Source organism: Hibiscus syriacus, unplaced genomic scaffold, assembly GCF_006381635.1.
Source record: "Hibiscus syriacus cultivar Baekdansim isolate YM2019G1 unplaced genomic scaffold, ASM638163v2 tig00110328_pilon, whole genome shotgun sequence".
In the NCBI taxonomy this organism is placed as follows: domain Eukaryota; kingdom Viridiplantae; phylum Streptophyta; class Magnoliopsida; order Malvales; family Malvaceae; genus Hibiscus; species Hibiscus syriacus.
Window position 1 is genome coordinate 7110851 of NW_024062685.1, and position 22536 is coordinate 7133386.

Genomic DNA, 22536 nt, shown 5'->3' on the forward strand with positions numbered 1-22536 from the left:
CTTATTTGTGCTTGTTTAATTGATTGAAATGTAATGGTTGATTTTGTTGATTTCAATCTGCATTATGTTGAAGGCAAAAATGACTATCGCAATGCGAAATGAAAATCGCAATGCGAAATGAAAATCGCAACGAGAGAATCGCAATGCGGAAATGAAAATCGCAATGCGGAAATGAAAATCGCAATGCGGAAATGAAAATCGCAACGAGAGAATCGCAATGCGATTTTCATTTCGCATTGCGATTTTCATTTCCGCATTGCGATTCTCTCGTTGCGATTTTCATTTTGCATTGCGATTTTCATTTCGCATTGCGATTCTCTCGTTGCGATTTTCATTTCGCATTGCGATTTTCATTTCCGCATTGCGATTCTCTCGTTGCGATTTTCATTTCGCATTGCGATTTTCATTTCGCATTGCGATTTTCATTTCCGCATTGCGATTTCCATGTTGGGATTTTCATTTCGCATTGCGATTCTCTCGTTGCGATTGTAATTTCCGTGTTGCGATAGTCAAATGCATGCCTAATAAGTGATAACAACTGAATAACAAGAGTTGGTTAAGTCAAAATGGTTGGCCTGAGTCATAATTCAACTGAAAATGTTAAAAGTTCACACATAAAATCCACATAATACAACGTTTGCATTTAAAAATCACCTAAGTTAACAGTCCCAAAAGGTGAAGCCAATTGTGATTGGGATTTTAAAGATGATTGCCTTTTGCTTGACACCATGAATCAGAGGTTTCAGATTTGCCAACCCCGTAAGCTATTGGAAATATCCCATTGTTAGCATCCATGGGTACTGCTAATAAGTTTACTCCAAGGTATCGACCTTTCAAATGTGCTCCGTCATCTATAATAACTGGGCGCATGCAAGTAATAAATGAACGAATCTACAAAATAATATACACAAGAAATATCATTTAAATGTGAAATGCATGTAACTAACAAAATGAGTCAACAAAATTATATTGATTTACTAACCGTAGCACCAATGGCGATAAACAGCAACTCAAAGTGTCCATCTCTATCTGTTTTGATATGAGTTACCGACCCAGGATTTTTCAGCTTTAAATTGTGACAATAAGCCGGCAGTTGGGCAAACGATGCTTCTGGCGACCCCCTCAACAATTCCAAGGCATAACATTTGGCTCTCCAAGCTTGAGAATATGATATACTAATCTTGAACCGAGCATTCATGTCAGTCATAATTTCATGTCCCCGATATACCCTGCCATTCAAAAACATTAACTCAGCCAGAAAACCACCCAACACCTTTTTGTTTGCCTGTCTATGGTGAGGAAAAACTTGGGTTCTTGAACATGTATGTTTATCATAAAAGTCCTAACTTGAAACATTTCGCAATCTTTTATTATCTTTGCAATCATACGCCACGTACAGTTTTTGTCAATCCACCTTGTTCGAAACGATCTTTGCTTGATTTGTTAACTTTTAGTTGATATCCATCTTCCACACATTTCGTATACAAGCTATCTTCAAGTCTTCCTTTGTATCAAAACAATCATCTTTCTTGATACGAATAACTTTTGTGTAACAATCAACTGCTTTCTTTACCAACTCTTCTTCCGGTATCTGAAGTAATTCTGGCCTGGCATATTCCAGTTATACGCCCGTGGCATTTTCTTTTCTTCGGGGACTTTTTCTTCTTTTTTCTTCTTCAGGATTATATGAATTACAGAATGGATGTTCAACATGTTCATTCACAGTCGTAACTTCTCCTCATTATCATCAACAATACATTCTTCGGCAACGGCTGTTTCATCATCAAAATTCGGGTATTGACCATATCAAATCATTACACGCAGGGTCTGTTTCTTCTTCTGAAACATCATCAAAATCCGTGTATTGACCAATATCAAAGTCCGGATATGACCAAGACCAATTTCGAATACTGACTAGTACTCACAATTTTTTCTGTTGGCTCATCATCGTCTAACTGGTCAATACGAAAACCGGAATTTGGTGCTGAAAGTTGATTGGGATTTGGATTAGAGAAAGGTTGTGGGTTTTGAGAAAAACTTAGTTGATTACTACCCGCTACTGACCCAACAATACTACTTCTAGGTTCAACAACATACAATGTAACATCATCTTGTGAAACACTAATGTAAGCAATGAATCGTTCAACATCTTCATTGTCGGTTAACAAATAAACTTTACCATTTCTCTGATAAGATAGCCTAAATCCACTTAGGGGCTCTAAATTCAATTTATTTGAAACACGTAGCATTAGAGTTTCATAAGTTAACTTTTGTAAAGACATTTTAGTTGAAGATTCATGGGTAAAGGCATATATTGTAAAACACCATGAACATTATCCCATGACCCTCCAAAACACAAATCTATCCAAACATGATCAACATTAGATGATTTCATGGTTGTAAATTAATTTACTAAACAGACGAGCTGCGAAACTAAAACCTGTTGCCGGATTGGGAAGATGTCGTTGGATATATGAACGGATGTCGCCGGAGAGAGTGATAGATGAAGATGGAATGAGTTGCGATTTAGGGATTTAGTTTATGATTTGCTGCTGTTGCGTAGTTATATGCGATTTACAGATTCTCGTTGCGATTTACGGATTATCGTTGCGATTTACGGATACGCGTTGCGATATACGGATACGCATTGCGATTTACGGATACGCGTTGCTATTTACGGATACACGTTGCGGTTTACGGATACGCGTTGCGATTTATGTGTTCGCGTTGCGATTTTCATATTCGCGTTGCGATTCTGAAATCGCAATGCGAATTTTACTATCGCATTGCGATTTCAAGAATCGCGTTGCGATTTTGGAAAACTGATTTGCGATTCTGGGGATCGCGTTGCGATTTTATTTCGCGTTGCGATTTTGTTGGTCATTTTGGCAAATCCAAAAAAAGTTGGTTAAAATCGTATATTATAAGGCATTTTTGGTCACTGAGGCGATTTTCTCTTTAAAATTTTGAATTAAAATCTTTTTGTGTAGATTCAAATATACAACCCATCTCTCAAAATAATAATAATAATAATAATCCAGCCGACAATAATATTCAATTTATATTCAGATTCATATAATATTATTTAGATAATTTGTAAATAAAAATATCTTTGAAAAGATTTACAAATTTAAATTTAAATAATTAAAAAATTAAAAATATTTGAATCACTGTCATTTATATATTCATAGGTAATATCTGATTTAAATAATAAATTAGATATGATATTTAAATATATTATGTAACTTACTTTGAAAATTTGAACTTGTCAAATTAAAAATTTAGAAATTTAACCGGATGCAAATTTAAAATAAATATTCAAATAAATAAATAAAATTAAAAGTTGAAAATAAATTTTTTAGAATAAGCTAAGATGATTACAAAATAATATTTGTTAAAAATATTTTTAACCATTTGACAATGAATGCTCAATCAACTTGTTACAGTCGTTAGTGTTCAAACTCGTGACATCTAAGAACAATAAAGAAGTATGTTTAAAACAATTATTATATGCATTTAAATTCAAATATTATGTGATTTTTAATACGAAAACAAAAAATAATTTCTCTAAGAAAATCATGAATTTTTTTGTTGAATAATCGGGTAAAGAAAACAGAAAGAACACAAGAATTTAACGAGGTTCAACAATGTGCTTACGTCTTCAGTGCCTAAGGCGGCGCTAGTTTTTCATTCAATATCACATAGGCTTTGGTTACATCTCATTTTATAATAAATAAACACTGGTACATATTTATAAAAATAACCATGTACCGTACCGTGGGGTTAAGCTCCCGCACCCAAAACCCACATAATCATAACCCCCACTACGAGCTTTACTGGTATATTTATGAGCCATACCTTACAAATCTCCACCTTGGCGAACATCCTGCCCCTTAGAAAAATGTGGGCTGGGTTACCTTACTTCTTTAACAACTCAAAACATTCAACAAGTCCAATCAATGCATGAACTTGTCTATCGTAACTGGCTTGGTGAATATATCAGCGACATTCTCATCAGTATGTACCTTCTGAAACAAAATCTCTCCAGATGCAACCAACTCTCTGATCTTGTGAAACCTTACATCAATATACTTAGTTCTAGCACGATATACGTGATTCTTAGGAAAGTGAATAATACTTTGATTGTCACAAAGCAACTGAACTCCACCTTGCTGAACACCCAACTCCTTCACTAAACCAGTAAGCCATAAAGCTTCTTTTGTAGCTTTAGCCGCTGCAACGTATTCAACTTCAGTTGTAGATAATGACGCAACAGATTGAACAGTAGACTTCCAACAAATAGGCCCTCCACCAAGAGTAAAGACATACCCTGTCATAGATCTTCTATTATCCAAGTCATCCGCATAATCTGAATCCACATATCCTACAACCAAAGGATTATCCCGCTGACTACCAAAAACAATTTCATGTCCTACAGTACCCTTTAAGTATCTAAAGGTCCACTTGACTGCTTCCCAATGTTGCTTACCAGGTTTAAACATGTACTTATAAACTTGACTAACAATATGAGCTAAATTAGGACGAGTACATACCATTGCATACATCAAGCAGCCAACAACATTAGAATACGGAACCTTTACCATATCTTCAGCTTCCTTATCTATCTTAGGGCACTGTTCTGATGAGAGCTTAAAGTGATTTGCCAATGGAGTGCTCACTGGTTTTGCATTGCTCATCGCAAACCTTTCTAGCATTTTCTCAACATAACCCCGTTGAAATAGCCACAGTTTCCTTGAGTCTTTGTCCCTGCAAATTTCCATTCCAATAATTTTCTTTGCAGCACCTAAATCTTTTATATCAAATTCCTGACTCAATAAAGTTTTCAAACCGATAACATTATCCATATTCTTCGCAACAATTAACATATCATCGACATACAATAACAGAAAAATAAAAGAACCATCATCAAGGCTCTTAACATAGACACAACAATCATACTCACATCGCTTGTAGCCAGTCTTGATCATATAAGAGTCAAACCGTTTGTACCATTGTCTCGGAGACTGTTTTAACCCTTACAAAGATTTCTTCAATCTGCAAACTAAATGCTCATTTCCAAGTTGAGTGAAACCTTCAGTCTGTTGCATATAGATCTGCTCCTCTAAATCACCATGCAAAAAAGCAGTTTTAACATACATATGCTCTAAATACAAATCCCAACTAGCCACCAATGCAAGTACTGCTCGGATTGAAGTGTGCATGACCACAAGAGAAAAAATTTCATCATAATCAACTCCTTTTTGCTGTGAAAAACCCTTTGCTACCAAACGAGCCTTGAACTTCTCCCTCTCTTTTTCTGTTACTGCTGGTTTCTTATTATACATCCATTTGCAACCAATAGGCTTCTTACCCCTAGGAAGGCGAACTAACTCCCATGTGCAATTGTGAATCAAAGACTCCATTTCCTCAACCATGGCAGCCATCCACTTGTCGTTTTCCTGACTAGTAACAATATCATGAAAAGTAACCAGATCATCACTGCTAACAGTATGTGCAAAAGAGACCAAGTTTTCAAAACTCAATCTGTTCGGAGGCTTTATATTCGTCCGTGTCACCCTGTCTCTAGCGAGACTATAATCCTGCAAATCAACCGTAGCGGAACCACCAGAGGTCGGTTGAGAAGTTTCTGTTTTCTCAACTGGAAACTGCTCGAAATCCACCACTGTCGTGTCTTTCTTCTACTGCAACATGGGTTGTTAATAAAAAAACAATATCTCTACTAATCACAATTTTCTTCGCAACTGGATCTCAGAACTTGAATCCTTTGACACCTGTCTTGTAACCCAGAAAAATTCACTCATTCGATTTTGCATCAAGTCTGGATCTCTCTTTAGCAGGTACATGCACATAAGCAGGACAACAAAAAATTCGTAAGTGATCAAAAGTAACATCATGACCAGTCCATACATCTTCTGCAACTTTCCCAGCCAATGATACCCTTGGCGATCTATTGATAAGATAACAAGCCATATTAATAGCCTCAACCCATAAGTGTTTGGGAAGCCCCACATTCAACCGTAAACATCTGGCTCTTTCATTCAACGACCTGTTCATCCGTTCCGCAACACCATTATATTGTGGTGTCTTGCACACTGTAAAATGTCTCTTAATCCCATGCTCCTTACAGAAGTTTATAAACTCTAAATTTGTGTACTCCGTACCATTGTCAGACCGCAAACACTTGATTTTTCGTCCTGTTTGGTTTTCTACCTCAGCTTTCCACAGCTTGAACTTCTCAAAAAACGTTAGACTTCTGTTTAAAAAAATACACCCAAACTTTCCGTGAAAAATCATCAATAAAAGTAACATAATTCCTAGATCCACCCAAAGACCCCCCATATATATCAGAATGCACATAATCAAGAATCCATTCAGTTGTGTGATTCCCTGTCTTGAAACAAACTTTAGTTTGTTTACCAAGAACACAATACTTGCAAAAATCGAGCTTACAACTTTTAATACCATGCAACAAATTTCTTTTATATAATTCAGCCTTACCGCGTTCACTAAGATGAGCAAGACACATATGCCACAGTTTGGCAGTATTATCATAGGACTCAACAGAATGAACTCCACCTACAACGTTACTCCTTAATAATATGTAAATATTCCATGCAGTCGTCTTTCCTTTCATCACAGTCAAAGCTCCTTTAACAATCCGAATGGTTTCCCTATTCAGCCTTAGGGATAAAATCATTATTGTGCAAAGTGTCCAAAGAAATCAAATTCTTCTTCAAATCTAGGATATGTCGAACACCACACAACGTCTGAACAAAACCATCATATATCTTAATTCTGACATCACCAATACCAACAATATTACAACATCGATCATCACCCAAAAAAACAGAACCAGAATTAACCGACCTGTATGTCGAAAACCATTCCCTATTTGACATGATGTGATAAGAACATCCAGAATCAATAATCCAGACATCCGTCAATTGAGTCATTTAAATAAAGAGCATATCATCCTCATTGCAATCAGAATTGTTATCCTCGACCACATTCACAGACTTAGATGAGTCATCACATTTCTCATCAGTCTGCTTTTTCAACTTCGGACAGTCTCGCTTCATATGTCCCGCCTCCTTGCACTTGTAATAGTGAATTGTCTTCTTATCCCTAGGTTTGGATATAAAATTTCACTTCCCAGACCCTACCTTCTCTGGCTTCTGTCCACGGTCTCGATTACCCTTGACATATAAGCTATCAACTTGAGAACTTTCCCCTGCATTCTGCTTCCGCTGGTTGTGAGCCAACAAGGCTGTAGTAATCTCCTCAAATTTGATATTCTCTTTCCGATATGTAAGAGTAGTCACCATGTGTTCGTAAGAGGGAGGCAACGAACACAACAGAATCACCGCTTTGTCTTCATCCTCAATTTTCACATCAAGCCGAGCCAAATCAGAAATGATTTGATTGAAGAGATTCATGTGTTGAGCCAAATCATGATCATCCTACATATTCAGCCCATACAGCCGCTGCTTTAGATACAATTTAGTCGTTAAAGATTTGAACATAAACTGACTTTCCAACTTCTTCCAAATTTCATCTGGAGAGGACAGATGCATGACGTGATACATGACATCATCCACCAAACATAATTGTATGGTTCCTGCCGCTCGCTGCTGCAATTATTCCCAATCTTCCTCATCTATCAACGCCGGCTTTGTAGGTCGCAAAGTCTTCAGGATCCCTTGCTGTACCAACAGATTCTTCACATTTGTTTGCCATAATCCGAAGTTACCATGACCATCGAATTTCGCAACTTCGAACTTGGCTCCTGACATATGATACCAATTGTTGAATAATCGGGTAAAGAAAATAGAAAGAACACAAGAATTTAACGAGGTTCAACAATGTGCTTACATCATCGGTGCCTTAGGTGACGCTAGTTTTTCATTCAATATCACATAGGTTTTGCTTACATCTCTTTTTATAATAAATAAACCATAGTATATATTTACAAAAATAACCCTGTATCGTATTGTGAGGGTTGTGCCCCTGTATCCTCAACTCACATAATCATATCCCCCACTACAAATTTTACCGGTATATTTATGAGCCATACCTTACATCAGTGAAAATGCAAGGTGGCCTCTGGCCTGTCTCCATGGTGACACAGTCGGGAGGAAAGGCAAAGGAAGTGATCACTGGTAGCAAAAGACCACGAACGATTCCAAGCATCGATCAAGATGGAGAGAAATCTCCCCAAAGGTCCTGGAGAGATACGGTTGCAGATTCTCCATTCTTTACAGGGATGTCCAATAGTGCAACAAGAATCGAAGTAGAAGATGTTGAATCGGATGAAGAAAGTGATCCTGAAATTGACGACATTCTTACAATAAATATTTGAAAAGAAGTTAAAGAAAGAAACCGGAGACCACGAAGGAAATATCTTATAATAAAACTATTGGGAAAATCAATTACTTACAAGACTCTAATTAGCAGGATTAATTCTTTATGGAAATTAGAAAGTGACTTTGATTGTATTGATTTGGGGAACGACTATTATGCTGTTAAATTTCAGAGTCAAACGGATAGAGTGAAGGTATTAACGGAAGGACCACGAAAGATTATGGATCACTATTTGATGGTTCAAAAATGAAAACCAAATTTCTTGGTTGAAAAATTGCTTATGGATCTTTAATAATGCTTCTGAATTAGAGATCAACCTTTAGAAGTCGAAATTATTTATTTCAACAAACATCAACATTGATATGGCTGACCAGATTAGTCAACTTAGTGGCATCCCTAGAACTGATAACTTGGAAATGTATTTGGGGGTCCTTATTCTACACAAGAGGGGAAACAACAACACTTATGCTCCGATAGTTGAAAAAATAATGAAAATGATGGCTGGATGGAAGGGTAAGGTTATATCGTTAGCGGGTCGTAAAACACTGATTCAAGCCGTGATTGCTGCTATACCTATTCACACCATGCAAACTTCTATGCTCCCTGTTTCAATATGAAACACATTGGATGAATTGAACCACAATTTCTTATGGGGAGGAAATACAAAGTATAATCATAAGCACCTTATTAACTGGGACACTGTGTGCAGACCCAAATATGCAGGGGAAATTGGGTTAAGAAGGACAAAAGATATGAACTTAGCCTTGCTAGCTAAAAATGGATGGATGATGATCGAGGAGAAAGATAGTATTTGGTGTAAAATCTTCAGAGAAAAATATCTAAAGGGAGAAAAAATTTTGGAAACAAATTTTCAAGGAAACTGTTCTGCTACTTGGAGAGGCATCATGAATACCAAGAACTTTATAAGAAAATGCTGTAAACACCAAACTAGGTCGAGAGATAATACTAAGTTCTGGAAGGATTGATTTATAGATGACACCCCCTTGAGGTATAAAGTCCAAGGAAGTGCGGAAGATGACACCAAAGTAGTTGAGTTTATAAATGACGATCGATCATTGAATCTTCTTGAGTTGAAGAGCTTACTCCCCGAAGACCAGTTTAATCAAATTAAAAGTGTACCTCTACCATGAATGTACACTAGAAGTTTTAAAGATAAAATTCTCTGGGGTTTTGCTAAAGATGAAAACTTTTCAGTAAAATTAACATATAAAGCAATAGTGAACACAAGTCTTTCGAGCTAACAGATGAAGGATCTGGGTTGGATTTGGAAAATTAATACTACTGAAAGAATAAGAGTGTTTATCTGACTCACTTTTTTGAATAGACTAAATATGAACGAAATACGGGTCAAAAAGAAGATGACTCAAGAAACCCAGTGTAAACATTTCTAGGGAGTTATCAAATCGATTGAACACATACTCAGAGAGTGTAAAGTAGTGAAAGAGGTAATGGAGAAGATCGAAGTGAGGATTCAATATGGGAGCTTCGAATATAGTGTTTTCGAAGAATGATGAGATGGAATTGTCGTTCAGAAAAAGTGACCAAAGATGGAATAAGTTGGGGAACTCAGTTTTCTACAACCATATGGAGCTTATGTAAAACCAGAAAGGAAGCAATATTTAAAAACAATAATCCCAACACAACTCAGTTGATAAACTACAACAACAATCTGGCAAAAGAAATCACCCAAGCAAAGAAACACATAAAATAAAGGATTACTTGTGAACCCAAATGTGTAAAATGAAGGAAACTAACAAGTGGATACGGGATCTTTAACTCAGAAGGGGCTTATAGAGTAAGCACGAGCATGGCTACCACATGTGGCCTGATAAGAGAAGAAAATGGAAAATGGGTGCACGGGTTTATGGTAAATCTTGGCAAAACAACGATCACCATGGCCGAAATATGAGGTATAAGAGAATGATTGAATCTTGCGAAAGCCTTGGGAGCGAAAAACTTGGTAGTCGAAGCAGATGCTAAATGGGTAGTCGAAGCGATACAAGGAGGTGGATAGACCAACATGCAAAATGAAATTCTTATCAGTGACTGTTAAAAAATGGTAAAAGAATGATAGGTTAAGGAAGTCTGACATACCTGGAGGGAAGGAAATCGCTGCGCTGATCGGATGGTACACCTAGCTTCCATACGAATCGAAGGGACGCTCTGGGTTGAGGAGCCACCAAATGAACTACTTAATCTTTTGTGATATGATATCCATGGGATAGAGCTATTAAGAAGGTAAACAAAACTTTGTTGTTTTGTCCTATGTACCAAAAAAAATTCAAATATTATGCAAATTATAACATCTTATCAAGCAGGGTAAAAGTCAGAACAAGTGTATCAAAGCCAATGCCTGTGAAAACCGTGTGGCATTCAATGGGAGTTGTACTCCTAAGGAAACATATATAAACTACTTTGTCTCTCTCACTTTTTTTTATATCTACCGATATCCGATTTATTGATTGATAAATTCGGATCAGGTACTACAGAGGTAAAGGCGATCCTCTCAACCCAGTTTACTCTATTCGCAATCATCATGATTCGAACCTCTGACCTTTCTTAAGGGATCTAGTGTCTCATTCCACCAAATTTAATGTAGTTTTTAAACTTATTTTATTTTTAATGTAACATTTAAATTTAGAAAAAATCAACCTGACTCTTTGATTATAAAATTAAATATTAATAATTTAACATTGATGTGATGATTCACAATACTGACGTAAAGGTCCACAATGGATGATGATATGTTAGGAGATTTAATTATTATTTTTAGTTAGATTCAATGACCTAATTGATTTTTTTGGAGAGTTTGAAGGTTTATTTAATTTTTTTTAAAAAAAATATTTACATTCAAAATATAATATATAAGTATTTTTTAAATATTAAAAAAATATATAAAAACATAAGTACCATAAGCTAAGTTGATGTGAAAAATTGAGCTACGATGGTTATAAGTGGTTCACTCCTTCTGATTTGAGTAGGGAGTCATAACTGGTGAGGGATCGATCGTTGGTTAGTGTCAAAATATAATGTCTTCATTGGGAAATAGAAGAAAGATGGATGAGGGTAAGGTGGTTCCATCTATGTTCCATCTCATCTCTAAGTCTTAATCGAAAGGTTTTATAGGGGCTCTGGGAGCTGATGTCAAGCGTAAGCTAATTACAGTTACTTGTAGGCTCTATAGGTTAGATTTACATGGTGAGCTAGCAATATATTTGAATATGTTTGGTCACATGGGCCTACCCGAGGTTATGTTAAAAGGTTGCTAACTTATTGATGTTATATTTTTAAGTTCATTCTTTCAGAGATGTTTCTCCTTATGGTTTCTTGAGTTCTCGAGGGATGTTCTTTTTCGAATATATGCTCGTTTAGGATGTTTACAGCGGGAAGGTTCTCCAAAGGCTACGAGATGCAGAGAAAATATGTGGAAGGTCTCTTCAAAGGCTCTGTGATGTGGGGAAGATGTTTGGCGGAGATATAAGTTATAAAATGATGAATTATAAATTATTAAAATATTAAAAAGTGTAGCTATTTAAAAACTATTAAAAGTTTTGAACGTTTTCATAAAAAAAATATTTGAATGCTTTTCGTTAACCCGATTCTACTACTTATTGTACGATAAGGTCATATAATTTTTATATTTTTAATAATTTTTAATTTTTACATCATAAGCTATAATATTTTTTTATATTTTTAATTTTTAAATATTTATTTAACATAATGTCATAAAATTATGAATTCAAAAACTCAACTGAATGTAAATATGCTTTATATACCAGCGTGTTATATGATGTGTAGTAAGGGCTTTCGAATACTCTCAACTTGCTATATTTATTTATGATTTATGTTGATAACTTCAAGTATTGAAATCTTTACCAATTAGTCTCTAGATCATAATATTAATTATTATCCTGTAATTCAATTAGGACTAATAAAATTATCAATGCTGTTCTGAACAATTAATGTGACACGATCGATCTGGTCCACGACAAGACCGAATTAGAAATTTGAGTGTTAAGCTTATTTTAATGGTCTTGGTGATGGTTTTTTTTAACTGTTACAATGATGTTAGATGATGTCTTAGTAATTCCTTAAGCCTTACGAATCATGTAGGGCTCCAAAACAAGTGTTAAGAGATATTTTGGATTGATTTTTCCAAACTTTATTCTAAGTGTTCTAGATTGTAGTATAAATATCATTTTTACAGCATCGATAGCGTATGAATTTAGTTTTGAAAATCTTAACTTTAAAAGGGTGATATCGATTCTGATTCATGTAGTATCGATATTATTCATACAATATCGATATTCCCTAGCACATTATCGATATTAATTGAATGATTCAAGACATTCCAATGTGTCATTTGGATATTTATACCATTAAGTTGATATCGATACTCCTCCATTGGCATCGATACCATCGAGTGAGTATCAATACCATCAAGTGAGTATCAATACTCAAGTATTTGTATTTTTTGAGTGTGTATCCATACTCCCTAGTTGATTATCCATACTCCCAAATGTTAAAAGATTTGTAACACACTAAACTAGTACGACACACAGTCGACATATTGGAATGTTACACGGAACCACCAGAATGACTAACTAAAAATATTCTTTAATTTCTTGCTTTATAACAACAAATTCAAATACTCATGGTAAATTAAATCAGCCACCATTTCATAAATACTTTACAAACCGGAGCTCCCAAAATGAATACCTCAAAATATACAAACCAATGTTTAAAAATTAAGTTACGACTCAAATATATAAAAAGAGGTCTACAAATATACATGCCCTCTAAACAAATAACCTCGAGACGTACTCTGCACAACTCAATCTGGATCGGTGCGGCTAAAAAGGCTCTTCGACAACTCCCCTACTAACCTGCGTAAGGAAATAAATTCCAAACACTGAGCTAACTAGCCCAATGCCACACTAAGAATTAAATCATACTAAAAGTTCTCATTAAATGCTCGAGCTAAGAAGAAAAAACACAATAGTGAGTATACTCGTATACTGCACTCTCTACTCTATGATAGACATCATGGTGCAGTTGAGGATTCTACATCTCGGAGCTCACGTACCCTCTAGTCTACCGAGAATGAGGCCTGGAATTTCTACATCAGACATAACACCCTCGACAAATCCATCCCTCGCTAGTGTTGGGCCTCGACCCTAATTAGTTAGTTTAAAGTGCCTTGCGCACAACCTAAGAATATCCAGACTGATTCTATTGCTCGATACTAGTACCATTTCTAAAGTGACCCGGGTGTCCTGATCATTTTCCGAGTTTTCAAACAATGCTAGTTTTATGTCATCTTAATTGATTTTGTTTCTAATGTGATTAAGAAATATTATTTTTAGCACTTGAAGTCTTATTTAAGAGTAATTAGAGCTTTTGGGAAACCTCATTTGCCTCTTAAAATCCTTTGGGTTTCTTGCCTAAAAATAAATGAGGGTATCGATACTTATTCTTTGGTATCCATACCTTAAGGGTAATTCTAGTTAAAAAATGGGTGATTAGTATCGATACTACTGGTCCAATATCGATACTCACGAACTAGGGTATCGATACCCTGTTGAGAGTATCAATATTCCCCTAAGTTTCGATACCAAAAATGTCTACTGAAATTTATTAAGTTACCCCAATATTGATATCACCATGCAAGTATCGATACTTAGCCTATAGTATCTATACCCATTGTTTGTGTATCAATACTTCTAGCTCAAAAACCCGTTTTGTTTTTAACATCTGAAGAACAATATCGATATTGTTCTTCTAGTACCAATACCCCTGCTCAGACACTCTCTAAATCACTCAAATTGCCCTACTGAGGTCCCCAACCATTATTAGAGTTTTATGTGATATCAAAGGGTAATAAATAAGGCTTGAAACATGCTATAACACTAAATCATAGAAGTTCCCATGAATTTGTAAATGTGTTGCCTTGAATTTGCTGGTGGCTTATATGCATATACTTTGACTGGTCTCACTTCGAAAAGCCGGGAATCCTATGCAAATGCTGGCATAATCGCCGAGCAGGTGAGAACTTTTACTTGGGTCGGAACTGGTGTATCTTGTTTGTTGGATTATGGATGAACACTCAAGGGAGTTTCCTTCATTCAACTTAAGACCTTTATCTTTGGGAGAATTTGAGGTTATTGATGTAATCATTTACTGCTTTGTTGTCTAAGTATATAATCGTCTCGACAGGCCATTGCCCAAATCCGTATCATTTACTCGTATGTTGGTGAGAGCAAGGCCCTTAATTCCTACTCAGATCCGATACAGAACACACTTAAACTTGAATACAAGGCCGGGATGGCCAAGGGTTTGGGGCTAGGGTGTACATATGGCATAGCTTGCATGTCCTGGGCACTAGTATTTTGGTACGCTGGTGTGTTTATTCGGAACGGACAGTCTGATGGGGGCAAGGCATTTACTGCAATTTTCTCGGCCATTGTTGGTGGCATGTAAGATCTCGTGCTTACTAATATTTTCTTATGTGATCAAAAGCAATCAAATTTACCCTGGATTATATTTCATAACAAAACTACAATTACAGGAGTTTGGGTCAGTCATTTTCCAATCTCGGGGCGTTTTGTAAAGGAAAAGTAGCTGGTTACAAGTTGATGGAGATTATCAACCAAAAGCCCTCCATCATCCAAGACCATTCCGAGGGAAAAAATATTCCTGAGGTTAAGGGTTATATAGAATTCAAGGATGTGACTTTCAGCTACCCTTCAAGGCCTGATGTTATCATCTTCCGCAATTTCTCGATCTTTTTTCCGGCAGGAAAGACTTTGGCAGTTGTTGGCGGTAGTGGTTCGGGAAAGAGTACGGTTGTCTCTATGATAGAGAGGTTTTATGATCCAAATGAGGGTAATTAAGAGAACCTTTTTTTCCTCCCTTTTCTATGCGTTTGAGGAATGAATTCTTTGCCCCTTCTGATGTTCAAGCTGATATTTGATTTTGGCTAAGCAGAACAGGTTTTGTTGGATAATGTGGACATGAAGACACTGCAACTAAAATGGCTACGCGATCAGATAGGATTGGTGAACCAAGAACCTGCTCTCTTTGCAACTACAATCCTTGAGAACATACTCTATGGAAAGCCTGATGCAAAAATGGATGAAGTCGAAGCTGCTGCTTCTGCTGCAAATGCTCACAGTTTTATTACTCTACTTCCTAACGGGAATAACACTCAGGTTGGTCTACTCGAGTTTATTAATCTAGTTGAACTTTGATAGATTCATATTAATTTGTGTCAACAAATGTTGATCTTTAACACCTCGATGTGAACTCAGGTGGGAGAGCGAGGAATCCAACTGTCGGGTGTCCAGAAACAGAGAACTGCTATTGCTCGAGCCATGTTGAAGAACACAAAGATCTTGCTTCTTGATGAAGCAACAAGTGCACTTGATGCGAACTCCGAGAGTATTGTTCAGAAGGCTTTTGATCGTATCATGGTTGGGAGAACAACTGTAGTCGTTGCACATCGCCTCTCCACCATATGGAATGTGGATTCAATAGCTGTTATACAGAAAGGACAAGTTATTGAGATTGGAACTCATGAGGAATTGATTGCCAAGGCAGGGGCATAAGCTTCATTAATCAGACTCCAAGAAATGATTGGAAATAGAGAGTTTGCTAAACTGTCAGCACACCGTTCTCATTCTTCACGACTAAGTCATTCGCTGTCAACCAAGCCCTTAAGCCTCTGGTCTGGCAGCTTACGGAACTTGAGTTATTCTTACAGTACTGGTGCTGATGGTCGAATAGAGATGATCTCAAATGCTGAGACGGTCTGTAAAAATCCAGCTCCACATGGCTATTTCTGCCGGCTTCTCAATCTAAATGCTCCTGAATGGCTCTATTCAATCATGGGAGCTGTTGGTTCTGTGCTTTCAGGTTTTATTGGACCAACTTTTTCCATTGTAATGAGCAATATGATTGAGGTCTTCTACTATACAAATCCGACCTCCATGGAAAGACAAAAGAATATGTTTTCATTTACATCGGAGTTGGCCTACATGCTGTCGTTACATATTTAATTCAGCACTATTTCTTTAGTATCATGGGATAAAACCTCACAACAAGAGTAAAGAGGAGGATGCTCGGAGGTAAGCAATTTGCAATGACAAGTTGACTTAGCATTTTAACCCTATGTTTCATTCTAATTTTGTAATGTTTTCTTCTCTTCAGCAATTTTGAGGAATGAAGTCGGATGGTTCGATGAAGAAGAGCACAACTCAAGTCTTCTTGCAGCCAAATTGGCAACTGATGCAGCTGACCTAAAATCTGCTATGGCCGAGAGGATCTCGGTAATACTGCGAAACATGACTTCACTTCTCACCTCGTTCATCGTCGCCTTCTTAGTAGAATGGAGGGTCTCTCTCATCCTTGGTACCTTCCCTCTTCTAGTCTTTGCAAACTTTGCTCAGGTAAGCTCACACCCCATTCTAACTTATAATCAAGCCATAATTCTACCATTTTGTACTAAAAAAACCAATGTATGCATTTCCCTGGAATAACCGTCACTCATTTAAGTGCACTAGGGACATACCGATAACCCGATTTTATAAAAATAAATACCTTTCACTGCACTGTCAGAACTTCTATTCTTATTTTTCTTCTCTGGAAACTAAATTCACTTATATATATATACACGCATACATACATACATATATACATACATACATACATACATACATACATACATACATACATACATACATACATACATACATACATACATACATACATACATACATACATACATACATACATACATACATACATACATACATACATACATACATACATACATACATACATACATACATACATACATACATACATACATACATACATACATACATACATACATACATACATACATACATACATACATACATACATACATACATACATACATACATACATACATACATACATACATACATACATACATACATACATACATACATACATACATACATACATACATACATACATACATACATACATACATACATACATACATACATACATACATACATACATACATACATATATATGTCTATATGCTTGGTTTTCTCACCTTAAGTCAAAATTCTCAACTTTTCTAGTTTGTCTCTTTTATTTTATAATGCACCGACTCGTACCTTACAATGTATATCAGTTTTGCGTATAAAAGAACCAAGTTAAGGGCTTCTGTTTTTTTTTCCTAGAAAGATGAGCTTTCACTCTTATCTATCATGTATATGCAATATGCCACCAAAGTACCAAACTATATGATAGTTTCAAGAGATCATTTTGTCCCGTGATCACATAATTCATGATGTGATGAAATTTTGATGTTATCTTCTTTTTCTATGGTAATTCTTTTTATTTCCATGAGAGTATCAGTAAAAACAGTTTTACGGTTTATGTTGTGCCGGCTCTTCATCTTTTGCACCTGTTTCCGGTGCATATCCGGACATTGATATAGGAATATAACCCTCTAAGAACCCCAAAGTTACATACCCTTTTCATATGCATACTTGAGTATATGGGAGGTCCTTTTCAATCTGAGGCTAACTTGTCTCGGTGTGATGGACGGTGCCTGAAATTGGCGCATGATTTATAAATAGTGAAATAGGACTGCACTTGTTTGTTATATGTACATTGTCCTTATCATAAATAATCTTATCCTTGTGGAAGGAGCTTGTTTGCGTGGTCCTAGCAATGAGGTTAAGCTTGGTTTGGCTCAGTGTTTATTTGTCCCACGCCAATGAAGGCACAGGCCATGGCCGTGAAACTGTTTGGAGTTCGGTCGAAAGAGAAAAACAAATTAAATTTGCAGTCCCTTCATAAACAGAGATTATATCAGCTTCTAAAATTTATTGTTTCCATTTCGTAAGTTCTAAACTGAAAACAACGAGAAAAGAGCAAAATGAACCATTTCACTCAAATAGTTCGGTTGTTGTAGTAATCGTGTAATTGATGAATTTAACTTTAGAACCAGTTGTCATCGGAAATCTCTTAGCTCTGTGTCGGTTTGATATGTACTGTTTTGTGACCGTTGATTCGGTTTTGTTTTGCACTGCAGCAACTCTCTCTCAAAGGGTTTGCCGGTGACACAGCAATGGAACATGCAAAGACTAGCATGATTGCCGGTGAAGGTGTAAGCAATATCAGAACTGTCGCAGCCTTCAATGCGCAAAACAATATCCTTTCACTATTTTGCTATTAGCTCCGAGTTCCGCAGATGCAAAGCCTTCGTCGCAGCCATATTTCTGGCCTCCTCTTCTGCTTATCTCAACTAGCTCTTTTTGCTTCAGAAGCTCTCATACTTTGGTATGGTGCTCACCTTGTTAGTGAATGTGTCTCAACGTTCTCGAAGGTGATTAAGGTCTTTGTGGTCTTGGTGGTCACGGCAAATTCTGTGGCGCAAACTGTAAGTCTTGCACCTGAAATTATTAGGGGCGGTGTTCTCCATTGTAGATGGTTCGACAAGGATTGACCCGGATGATCCTGAAGCAGAGCCAGTAAACTCAATTCATGGAGAAATCGAGCTTAGGCATGTTGATTTTGCTTATCCTTCTCGACCTGATGTCATTGTGTTTAAAGACCTCAACCTTCGGATCCGAGCTGGTCAAAGCCAAGCACTCGTTGGAGCTAGTGGCTCCGGAAAGAGTTCAGTTATTGCATTGATTAAGCGTTTCTATGATCCTACTGCTGGAAAGGTTATGATTGATGGCAAAGATATCCGAAGATTGATGGCAAAGATATCCGAAGATTGAACTTAAAGTCTCTTCGGCTTAAAATCGGACTGGTGCAACAAGAGCCAGCCCTCTTTGCTGCCAGCATTTTCGATCATATTGCTTATGGAAAAGGAGCAGCAACTGAAGCTGAAGTAATTGAAGCGGCCCAGGCAGCCAACGTGCACAGTTTTGTTAGCGCATTGCCCGACGGTTACAAAACACCAGTGGGTGAGAGAGGGGTTCAGCTCTCCGGGGGGTCAGAAACAAAGAATTGCAATCGCACGAGCTGTGCTAAAGGACTCAAGGATACTATTACTCGACGAGGCCACTAGCACAGTCGATGCAGAATCAGAGTGCGTGCTACAAGAAGCAGTCGAAAGGCTAATGAGGAACCGCACCACGGTGCTTGTGGCACACCGTCTCTCGACGATAAGGAACGTCGACAACATTGGAGTAGTGCAAGACAGTCGAATCATGGAACAAGGTTGCCACTCCGAATTGATTGCCATACCCGAAGGAGCCTATTCCAAGCTGTTGCTACTACAACACCATAACATATGATAGGTCTAGATATGTGAACGTGGAGACTATCTTTGGGAACTAATGTCCCCCCATTTTCCAATGGGTTAAGAAAATGTTAAATTATTGAGAGATGTATATATATTTCAATGGTAGATAAGCCCCAGTACCTGGTTGATTGGCTTAACTTTCTGTAAATAAAATGTTAATAATCCCGAACACCTTTTTTTTTTCTTGCTCTAAGTCTCTTTTGCTCACATGGAATTGGGATGTTTGTTCGAGGGGGAGAAAATCAAGAAAACTGAAAAAGAAAAGCATAGTATCAGTGTCCACTGAAATGGTGGGTCATGGATAGATGACAGAGATGATGCATCACGTTAAAATATGGGATGGTTCTATTGCCATTATGCAGAATGCATGCATGCCTGCAATTGTTAGCTACTCTGCAAACTGCAATTGCCTGTCATATGAACCCCACAATAAATTTGTCTATAAATCATGAATAAAACCCTTGAAAGAAAGGAAAGGTAAATATGAAGGCAAAGCATGGGTGACAACATCACAAAGTAACCGACGTGAATCCGAAGAGAAAATCTAATTCGATGACTTGAAGGAAATTAAGTCAAAGCGAGGCTTGAAGTTGTTTTTTACCATATTCATTTACAATCCTTATTTTCTTATTGTTACTTTAAATTGACTTTATTTATTTAATCTCTTTTTACTATTTAATCTCATTTTACCAAAACCCCCATTTTACTACTTATCTCCTTGTTTAAACCATTCAAACTTAAATTTGAAATTTTCTAAGTCCACGAGGATCGACCCTTATTTTTTTTTTACTACGTGTTTCTTTAATTTATTAATTGTGAAGAAGAAATTTATTTTGACATCAAAACGACGGTTGTTAAATATTTAAACTAACATAAAATAAATAAATACTAATAAAGCTACGCATGCTTATCAAATTTACAACTATGATATCTAGTAATAATGGAAACAATTATGCATATATGCTTTGTTATAATTGATGTACAGTCTCTAAAATAATAATGAAAACTTATAAAAATAAATATAACCCTATCTCAACTTAAAAATTATGATCGAAAGAAAGTTCATGGAACTTCTAAGAATAACAATTATCTTTTTAACCGTTGAGGTCATTTAGTTCCTGCAAAACATAATAAATATTGTATGAAGATTTAAAATATTATTATATAAAATGATATTATATCAAAATTTATATAAATATAAGCTATTTTAATATGGTTATGATGTGATAATATATATATATATATATATATATATAATTTTGTGTACATAAAATTTTAAGATAATGTTAGGGATATGTCCGCCAACAAAATATTTCAATAATTTTAAGAAAAGAATTTGATGTTCATATTTGATAGAAAGATGGGAAAAAAAAGAAAGCATGGACTTTTTATGCCTAATTTTGGCCTGGTTTTACTTGTCATCACTCTTTTATGATAATGGCTTGTCTATATGCATATTATATCCCCACCAATCTTTTTTAGGTTATAAATGAATAAGAAAATATAAAATAACAAGATAGGAACGGATACATTATTTTATAATAGGGGACAAATTTTTAATTTTTTAGAATTGGTGAACTTATAAAATTTTAATGGCGGACATATTATCAATAAAAAATACAAAAAAAAAACATATTAAATATATGATAATTTAATTTTTTTAGAGGGTGTCTACATCTAACCGCCTCTTGAGTCCATCATTGTCAATAGAAAAAATTATAATTAAAATAATAATTTTTTTATTAAAATGTTATTTAAAAAATCCTTTCTATTTTATTACACTCAAACAATTCTTAATATTTAATTCGCATTTATTACTTAATAAATCAATCTCTACTGAAATAAAAAGATTTTAGTTTTACATTGTGTATGATTATTATATGAATGCAAATTAACGACTTATATTAAATTTGTGTGCATTCATATTATCGACGTTTATTCTTTTTATTTGTAAAAATATTTTCATTTTAATCGTGCATCTTATTCATCTATTTACATTCATGCAATAATCATAAATAAATATAAAATTACTTTCATAATATTTTTCAACAATAATGATAAATATTTTAAATCATCAAACTATATAGTTTGAACCCTTTACAAATATTTTTTTAAAATCACTTTTCAAATTTAAACTTAATGAACAACTGATATTAACCATAATTTTTAAAACATAATTTTAAAAATATTTAGATCAATTAATAAATGTATTATAAAAGGTTAGAAAATAAAATATTCAATTTTTTTATAGAAATATTTAGATCAGTGTTCGGGCATTTATTAAGTGTTTATAAAACTTGTTACATCGAAGTAATGAATCTGTCTAAATAATATTTTTTATTCAAACTCATCACGTCAATAAGACGAGTTCTAATAAAATATATTTTTTTATTAAATTTTATCACATTGGGGTAAAAAGTTTGACTACAAAAATATTTATTTTATCGGAACTGGTCACCTCGACGGACTAGATCCATATCACTGTAACACATGTTATAGATCCCTAAATAAACTTCTATATATTCGATTAGACTAATTAATTAAATTGTTTACCTATTGGCCGAAAAAACCTAGCAAGAAACAATCCCCCCACTTGGTAGATTCATTTTTCAATTATATCCTACAAAAACCATTTTTTGCATTGATTTTTATTCTTATTAGCTACTAATCTTAACTTTTAAAACCATATTCTATCTTAATAATTTTTGCTTTCAATATATATATATTTTTATATCTAAACCTATAAATATACATTGGGCCCAATTCCAATTACTCATGGAATTGTGGGTTTGTTTGTAATATACCTTTGAACC

At 35.4% G+C, this 22536-nt stretch overlaps 1 pseudogene; it reads left to right on the forward strand.

Moving 5' to 3' along the window:
* The first annotated feature begins 14364 nt into the window (after positions 1 to 14364).
* On the forward strand, positions 14365 to 19798 carry LOC120118274 (annotated as a pseudogene).
* Positions 19799 to 22536: the final 2738 nt, after the last annotated feature.